The sequence below is a fragment of the Chrysochloris asiatica genome, unplaced genomic scaffold (assembly GCF_000296735.1).
Source record: "Chrysochloris asiatica unplaced genomic scaffold, ChrAsi1.0 scaffold00192, whole genome shotgun sequence".
In the NCBI taxonomy this organism is placed as follows: Eukaryota; Metazoa; Chordata; class Mammalia; order Afrosoricida; family Chrysochloridae; genus Chrysochloris; species Chrysochloris asiatica.
In genome coordinates, this window is record NW_006408710.1 from 2,124,364 (window position 1) to 2,133,788 (window position 9,425).

Genomic DNA, 9,425 nt, shown 5'->3' on the forward strand with positions numbered 1-9,425 from the left:
TAGTCTAGTACAAATAAGCTGGACAGAGACAATCATAAAAATGGTTTTCTGAGAGAAAAAGAAAGAAATGGAAACATAAACCTATTTGGGAGCAATTCTGTATCGTGGACTTTTAGTTATGTGAGTTTCAATCTGGTACCTGATTGTTGATTTAAACAAGGAGATAGTTTAAGACAGAATTGCCACTATTTAAAAATGGCTTTACTTATCAAAATAAAATCTTTTCAACAAATTTCTGTGCTCTTACTTGCTTTTTTGTTCTCTTTGCTGGTACTGTATTGCTTCTTTTAGCAAAGATGTATGTGTGTGTAAGATTGAGAGAGAAAGAGAGACAGAGTCTGTTTGTCTCAAACATTAGAGATTGGAACAGACATGCTGAGGTATGATACAAGGGGATGCAAACTGGCGTTGGAATTTCCTTTTGCATACTAGGTGACAGCCTTGTCACAGATTCACTCAGCTGATGGCCCAGATTGCGTAGGCTAGTGTTGTAAAACATGCTGAAACAGTCTCGTGTTTATTAATGAGAGGCCTATTGGAAGCCAGAGAGCAAGACCACCTCTCTGGGAAAGAAGTGTTTGTTAAGTAACATCTAGTCGGTTCCAACTCATAGTGATCCTGTATCGTGTTTCTGAGGAGCGGCTGGAGGGTTTGAACCACCTACCTTACAGTTCAAACCAACCTTGTGGTCTAGTGCTTATACCACAGCATCGCACTGGGATGGCAAAAGGCAGTTAAAGCTTTGAGGCTCCGCAACAGACTCTTCTGAGGTTGATACTACCTCTGACCTTGGCTCTTCCTGCTTCTAAGGGAAGCCACCATTCACCAGATTTAATTTTTTATGTCATTTTCTTCTTGAAATGAGTTAAGCATTAGACTGATTACTGCAAGGTCGGTGTTTCAACCCCAACAACCATTCCTTGGGAGAAATATGAGGCTATCTGCTTCCCTAAAGATTAACAGTCTCAGAAACCCTACGGAGACTGAAGAGATTGGAGAGCACTCAATAGCAATACAGAAAGTTGAAAAGACTTTGAGGAAATGGCTGCAGGAGAAGAGGAAATGACTCAGCAGATTGTAAGAAGCTGCAAGCAATGAGCCTGCTGAGGGTGATTTGATCAAGCAGTCTGCCAATTGACCCTGAAAGCTCACAGGAGTGCGGCCCCTAGAGACAGTAGTATTGCCCAAGATCAGGGTGACACACAATGCTGGAAATACTGAAAGTGTTTGAACTTGATCAAGTGTTTGCACTCTCAGAACCTGCAAAACCAGCTGACCCCTTTCCTGCTCCTCCTCCCTTACCCTCCCTGACCAGAGAGATGGGCTTTGTGATTGGAAGAAATTGAACTTTGAAAATTCAAATCCACTTTACTTTATCTTAATGCTGGCTTATCCGACTCAAAACTACCTATATATGTTTGTTCTCATCTCTAGAAGTTTATGTGAGAAAGGAAAGTTTGTCTTCATGAAATTGGGAGCATTTCTAGATCCTTAGGCGATCCTGGTGGTGGGTGTGTACTGCGAAGTAGGTTCCAACTCATAGCGACCTGTATTGGGTTTCCAAGGTTGTTAACTTTACGGAATCAGAAAGCCTCATCTTTCTCCTGCGTAATGGCTGGTAGTTTCGAACTGCTAACCTTGAGGTTAGCAGCCAGACTCATAACCACTAGGTGATCCTATTGTATTAAAATTAAGATCTGTACAAGATTCAACAACATATATAAAGCAAAAGTAGGTAGTTTGAATGTAGTTCAACTATGAAAAAAACTATTCTATGACTATGATGTTAGGTATTGTGAAGTCAGCTCCAACTCACACTGACCCTGTATAGAGTTTCCAAAGAGCAAGCTAGTGGGTTTGAAGCACCAACCTTGTGGTTAGCAATCCACTGCTTATCCTACAGTGTCATATCACCAGGATTCCTCTACAAACATCACCTAACTTAAAAAGCAGCACTCAGTCCCAATATCTCTATACCATCAGTTCAGTATGATGGAAGTGATCCACTGATTCTTCTGGCTCCGTTGTGGTCATGCTTTTAATGTCAAATGAAGACCTAAAGTAGTGAATAGTTACAGGGAGAATTTATGTGTACTGACAAATACTAATACTATAAGACGAAAATGATATTGCAATCTTGAATGAAATTGATAGTAAGTCAACTTGGTTCATGATCTCATGCTACCTGTTTCCTGTAACCAATATGTTGTAGGTCAGGCTTCCTAAGAGACACTATGTGATGAAGATTTGTGTGCAAAACATTTCTTGGGTGAGGGAAGTGGGATTAGGCAGAGAGAGAGGTTGAATGGAGATTCAGAGCAACAAGAATCCCAGCCAGTTCCATGGAGAGCTCTGCAGCCCAATGTACCTTTTAGTTCACTGTATGGTTCTTGGAATCTGAAAATCTTGCAAACTACCATCCCGGGTACAACAGTTGATCAAACATGCAATGCAGTATATGGAAGTGAGTCAGGAATAGGGGAAGGAATGGAATGTGCCACTAATTACCCCCAGGAACAATTGCCTCTTTCCTATGAGATCGGGAGAACCAGATGGTGCCTGGCCACCATTGCTGAATGCTTTGCTCAAAGAATTTATAGCACAGTCCTGATTGTTGTTGTTAAGTGCTGTTGAGCTGGTTCCGACCCAGAGCGACCCTGTATAGGGTTTCCAAACAGCAGTTGGTGCGCTTGAACTGCCAACATTGAGGTTCAAACCAAATTTGCAGTCCAGCGCATTAACCCACAGCGCCAAACCAGGACTCTGATTAAAATTAGCCTGGTTAAAAGGAGGGAAATGTAGAACAGAATTTCAAATTGGTATGGAATCCAGATATTCTAGAGTCATAAAGACTAGATGACCCTCTGAAACTATTGTCCTGAGATACTTTTTGAACCCAAAACCAAAACTATCCCCTAAAATCTTCTTTAAACCAAACAACAATTTAGCTTATTTAATAAAGGATGGCTGCCTTGAGAATCATGCTTTTTTAAAGGACTATTTATATGTTTTGAAATTGACAACAGCGGCTCAAAAAGTTTGAGAAGAGATTTAGAAGGCTAAGAGTTAATGTTACTGACGAGAAATGATCTCAGAAATAGGGACACACTTGAAGAATGTAATCAATGACAATGAAGTTTATGTGTAGAAACGGTTAACTTGGTGTATGTTTTGTTGTGTACAACTTAACAACAACAAAAACATGTTCTAAATCAAGGCAAGGCTGGCAAGTCTGCTACATAGATAAGTCATTAGATGTGGCTTGTCCCCAGGAAGCCAACACTGGGTGAGGAAGATCTCTTCAACCCTAAGTAGTCTCAGGGAGGGATTCAGTTATTTCAGCAGGTACCACCGCCAGCATCCGGGATGAATGACCAGAATGAAAGACTGGGTCCTAAAGCAGGAATTTCAGTGATTCTGATCAAAACAGTGCCACCAATACAATGCCATTAAAAATGCACTGGTTCTTTTCATTATTCATATTCTATTTCAGTCTTTTTGAGGCAGAAGAGCTCATAATTCAATCTTGCCCAATGACATTCTGTTCAGAAGGGACCATTTGTCTACGTTTTAATGATTGCTACACATATTTTCTAATGGAATATCATTTTCTTTCATAAACTGTTTAAGGTAAGAGATATAAATAGTAAATTGTTGTTGCCATCAAAATAGGAAACATACATTGAAATGGTTTATTATATTAAATTTAAAAATCCCCCTATTGTGATGTTAGGAAATGAATCTGCTAATGCATGATTTTAATTTCAGTCAATCATGACAAGAGAAAATAAGGTTAAAGTCCCTTGGTGTTGCTTGCCTAGGTGAATCGGAGCCATTTATACACTAGTTAAGTGACAGAATAACATCAGTCATAAACAGAGGACTATATTTCACAGACACTAACACAATTACCTTCAAAACCATGATGTCTTAAGAGAACATCTTGTAAACTAGCTACAAAGCTTTCATGGTAACAAAATACATTGGATAGAAAAGGACATCAACATAAGTTATAGTTTATATACTTAGTGTTTTCATGGTAAATGTCTTACAAACATTTTTTTTTTTGGTTTTGTTCCATATTCAACTTGAGAAATCCCAGGAATTTGACTCTTCTAAGTGCCTATGTTACAAGTTGTTTTCTCAATGTTTGTCTTGTTTTGTGTTCAACAATTCTGGTTTTCATTGATCTCTTAGCAAAGCAAAATTAAAAGAAATATATATATATATTTATTTTCTGTTATATAACAGCATCTGAGTCTCACACTAGTAAAATAAAATCCATATCTAACTTAATATGGCTAATGGATTTTCAGATTGAATAATAACCTCATTTTCTACTTCTCTTGGCCCTTGCATTCTCATGCTCACTTCACCACTTACTAGAGTGTTTGAAACCACAAAACTTCCAGCCACAGAAACATGTGAGGTTAAAATATTTATGGGTGATAACCTTCAAAGACAGTTTACTATTATTACTGTTGACATCTTGCTCTTATTGTTGTTAAATGTCACCCAGTTGGTTCCAACTCATAGCACCCTTGTATAGGGTTTCCAAAGAATGGCTGCTAGGTTTGAATTGCTGACCTCAGGGTTAGCAGTCCAGTGTTTGTCCTACAGTACAACACCAGAATATAATGAAAACCAGAAATGTAATTGTTGCTGTTAAGTGCCACTGAATTTGTTTTGACTCCAATTGATCCTGTATAGGGTTTCACAGGATCGGCTGATAAGTTGAACCACTGACCTTGCAGTTCAGACTTTACAGTCCAATGCTTATTCTACAACTCCATACCATGACTCCTTACGTACGCTGTTTGTGTTATTGTTATGTGCCGTCGAGTCAGTTCTGACTCATAGAGATCCTGTATAGGTTTTCCAAGAAGAAGCTTGTGAGTTTTAATTGCCTACCTTGTGGTTCGCAGTCCAGTGGCGATCATACAGTGCCACACCAGGAATCCATATATATAGTTGTAGTTGTTGTTAAGTGCCATCGAGTTGGCTCTGACCCATCGTGACCCTGTGTAGGGTTTCCGAGGAGCAGCTGGTAAGCTTGAACCACCGACCTTGCAGTTCCAATGGCTTTGCAGTCTGGCGCATTAACTCACAGAGCCACATTGTTTTTTATATATTTATATAGTATGTGGTATCAAAGGAGCTCTGGTAGCATAGTGGATTACGATCTGAGCTACTAAACTAAAAGTCAGCAGTTCGAATCTACCAGCTGTTCTGTGGGAGAAAGATGAAGCTTGCTGCTCCCATAAAGATTCACAACCTCAGAAACGCTGTGTAGAGTCGCTATGAGTCAGAACCGACTCCTTGGCACATAACCACCACCACCATAACCATAGGATATGGAGTCCTGGTGTTGTGCAGTAGGGTAAGTATTCAACTGCATGGTTAGTTAAACCCTATAATAAACATGGTCTTGATGAGTCAACCCAACTCGACGGCACTTAACAACAACAAATATAGTATATGCATTTATATGGTGTTGTTATTAAGTGCCGTCAAGTGGGTTCCAATTCATAGCAATTCTGTCAAGTGTTTCCAAGGAGTAGCTGGTGAGTTTCAACTACTGACCTTGTAGTTCAAACCGACTTTTCAGTCCAGCACATTAACCCACAATGCCACATCAGACCATACTGTATGTGTGTGTTTAAAACCAGTTGCCATTGAGTCAATTTCAACCTCGGAGAGTTCACATGTGTCAGAGAAGTGTCTGTAATAGGGTTTTCAATGGTTAACTTTTTGACAGTTTATCACCATACCTTTCTCCAAGGTGGTTGTTTTTTTTTTTTTTTTTTAAGCTTTTAATGTGAATTGAGTGATAATTTCCATGGGACACCATCAGTTTTTTGCACTCATCCTATCGTATTGTGTTTCATTGCAATGATTACAGTCTCTTCCATGCATTGTCATTCAACAGTATTTGCTTCTATTCCCTCTCGGGTTTTTTTTGTTGTTGTTGTTGTTGTTTTGTTTTGTTTTTGATGTACACAAAAACACTCAGGAATATATAATCATTTAAACAACCAAAGGGCACATTCTGCAGGCCTACCTCTTTGCTGCTAGCACACCAAGGCGCTATTGAATTCTTAAATTCAAAGATTGAACATATTGTTAGTGTCCAGTAACTTGACTTCTGCACATCTGGAGTTCTGATGTGGCGCTGTGGGTTAATGCGCTGAACTTCAAAGTCATTTGAATCCCAAGGTCAACAGTTCAAGCTCACCAGTCGCTCCTCGGAAACTCTGCACAGGGTTGCTATGGGTTGAAACTGACTCGATGACACTTAACAACAACAGCAATAAACAAGACTCACTTGAGATTGGCACAGACAGAACACACCAGACAAAAAGCAGCAAGTAGCAAGCAAGGTTTATTCAGCTATGAAAGTACACTTCTCCAAAGAGAAGAACAGGTGTCTCTCTTGCAAGTGAGAGACAATGTTGGCTTTCTGTTCTTTTTCCTGTGTGGGGTGTTGGGCTCATCGCTCTCAAGTTTAATTCTGATTGGTGTTAGGGTCTAGATGGCACGTAATCTGCATTTGCACCTTTCTTCGTGGTCTAACATTGCTTTATTTCTCATAAGGTATGCTGGGCTCAATTTCCTGGAATTGTTGATTAAAGTACCAGGTGTTAGGCTGGCTGTTAGGTTCTTACTCTGACCCAAACACAAACCAAATGCTGGCAAAGATGCAGAAGAAATGAAAGTCTCCCATATTGCTGGTGGAAATATAAACAGAAATACTACTTTGGAGAACCTACCAGTAGCTCCTCAGAAACTGTTTACAGGGTGGCTAGGAGCCAAAACTAACTCGACAGCACTTAATATGAACAATTAAAAAAACATCAACATGGATGAATCGCAAAACAATTCTATTAAAATACAGTGAACAGTATTGGATGCCTAGGTACAAGATGGGGATGAAAAGGGATAACAAAGAAAAAAATTTCGCTGTGTTATATTTCATGATTTTCAAAGTTGAATTATATGCATATGGGGACCAGACTATCTAAAAAGGGTAATTAGTTATCTCTCAACTCCTACTCAAGAATTTGCTTATTATTCGTCTATTAATGATAGCCAATTTGGGTCTTAGGCATGGCATAAATGCTCCCTTATTTAACTTTGTAAATTACGAGTAGCTTTTTAAGTTGTGCTTGGATATCAAAATCAGTTTCTATTTCCATTTCTAGGCTCATTTTTATGCTAGCTACTTTAAAGGATAAGCCAGAAAATGACAATTAAATTATATCTCTCATGCATCATGGAAATGTCATCTGCTCATCTGTTCTGGTGGTACTGCTGGTTTATAGCAACAATTGAGTGGGTGGCTACTGGGAATAGTGTATCATTTTATTTTATTTTTACAGATCCATTGTCCTCTGTAGTCATAGGGTGTGGTGCCTATTCCAGTCCCTAGAGTACAATAATATATTTACTGTATGCATTTATCTTGTCTCTGGTGGGGGTTTTATTCTTTTCTCTTTTTTTCAACCATGATACGTTTACTGTTTGCCTGCCATATTACATTTAGGAGACATTTCACTCAATTTCTCAAAATATTTTATCCTGGTGTTTAATATATAGTGAAGAATCTGAAGAGAAAATGCTCCTATCTATAAATGATCCAAGTAAACATCCACAGCAGACTGGGAGAGCTATTGTAATGTGTATTCTATAGAAAGAGATGGATGCTATTAAATATAGAAGTTAAATATAAAACTTGTAGTGTTATAGTAGACAGAAATGCCATTAGGGGAAAATAAGAGCTATGTTTTACCATTAGGAAGACAAATAAAAGTGATGAAAGAGACATCTAGAGCTAGGGACATGGAGCTTGTCTTCTTAGTGGTGGTTTGGGATCTGGGGAACTGAAGAAGTCTCTTTTTCCATTGAACACTTGCTAAGTCTTATGGATGCATTATCTCCATTTGAAATAAGTGGAATTGAGCCAAAGTGTCTAATTGATAAAGTTCAGGACAAGAGAGAGAATCAGAATCAAAGGAGGGATCTGGGTTTTCATTCTGGGTGTTTGGTATACATGGTGAGAGTCTGAATCATACTAGACTGTGAAGCCATGAGGCCTAAATGAGAGAGGACGTATGAGACTACATCTGGATCTGAGAGGTCCCAGGAGAGCCATGATGAGTATTTCAAATGGCAACATTTTCCATTGGACACATCCAGAAATTCATAAACTCAGAAAGAGAAGTTCAAATAAATTATATTCTCTATTGATATTATTAAGGAGCCCTGGTAACGTAGTGGATTATGAGCCTGACTGCTAACCACTAGGTCAGCAGTTCAAATTTACCAACTGCTCCTCTGAAGAAAGATGAGGCTTTCTGCTTCCATAAAGATTGACAGTCACTATGAGTTGAAACCAACTTGGTGGCTCACCATCACCACTGACCCTAGGATTCTCCTCCATTGCTATATATTATGCATGTTTTTCATTATCCATTGTGTGATTATCCTTTGATTTCTCCCTGTCTGACTCATTTGAAAGATAGTTAACAATAATGCCAGTCTCAAGCTTTCTCTTACTCACTATTTAGGCTATATATTGTAAGCAATATATTAGGTAAACCAATTTATATGTTCATATAAAAACATGGTTTTCAGAAACTTTCCATTTACCTAATGGAATAATTGATCACTCCTCAGAAACACAGTATAGAATTGCTTTGAGTCAGAACTGATTTGACAGCACTTAAATTAATATTTTGTTTGAGAAGGGAATAAAGGACTAAAAATATCTCCCAATAATTATTCTGCTATTCATCTTTTCCATCTATAACATGTCAGGTTCTATAGGTTTGATAGACTTATCAATTCTAAGAGAGCATAAGTACTATACCTTAAATGTGAATTAATGGCTTTAAAATAGTAGTTTGCAAAAGATCACTATTACAAACTTTGGTCCATACACACACACACACACACACACACACACACACACAGGAATACTATGCAACACTGAAGAATAATGATGAATCTTTGAAATATCTTATCATATAGGTGAACCTGTAGGACAATATGCTGAGTGAAATTAGTCCATCACAAAAGGTCAAATATTATATAAGACTACTACTGTAAAAAGTCAACAAAGGTTTCAATGCTAAAGGAGACATTCTTTGATGGTTACTAGGAATGGCAGGGAAGAGGGAGTGATTTACTGATAGAGTTTAAACATGGGTTAACTTGTGTGATGGGGAAGGCAATACACAACAAGTGAAAGATTGGTTGAAGAATGTTGAAGGCATATGAAAACATGGAGAGCAGTGAAAGAGTTAAAGTGTGTCCATAAATATATAAACGATTGACATAGGAGATTAAGGAGAGGCAGGGCTTGATGGCAGACTAGGTGGAAAAGCTGTGCATATCCCTGCCAGTAAAAACATTGAAAACTGGAC

General features: G+C 38.4%; 1 pseudogene; it reads left to right on the forward strand.

Annotated features, from left to right (window-relative positions):
• Window positions 1–9,425, forward strand: part of LOC102816666 — a 157,727-nt pseudogene that overhangs the window by 92,209 nt on the left and 56,093 nt on the right.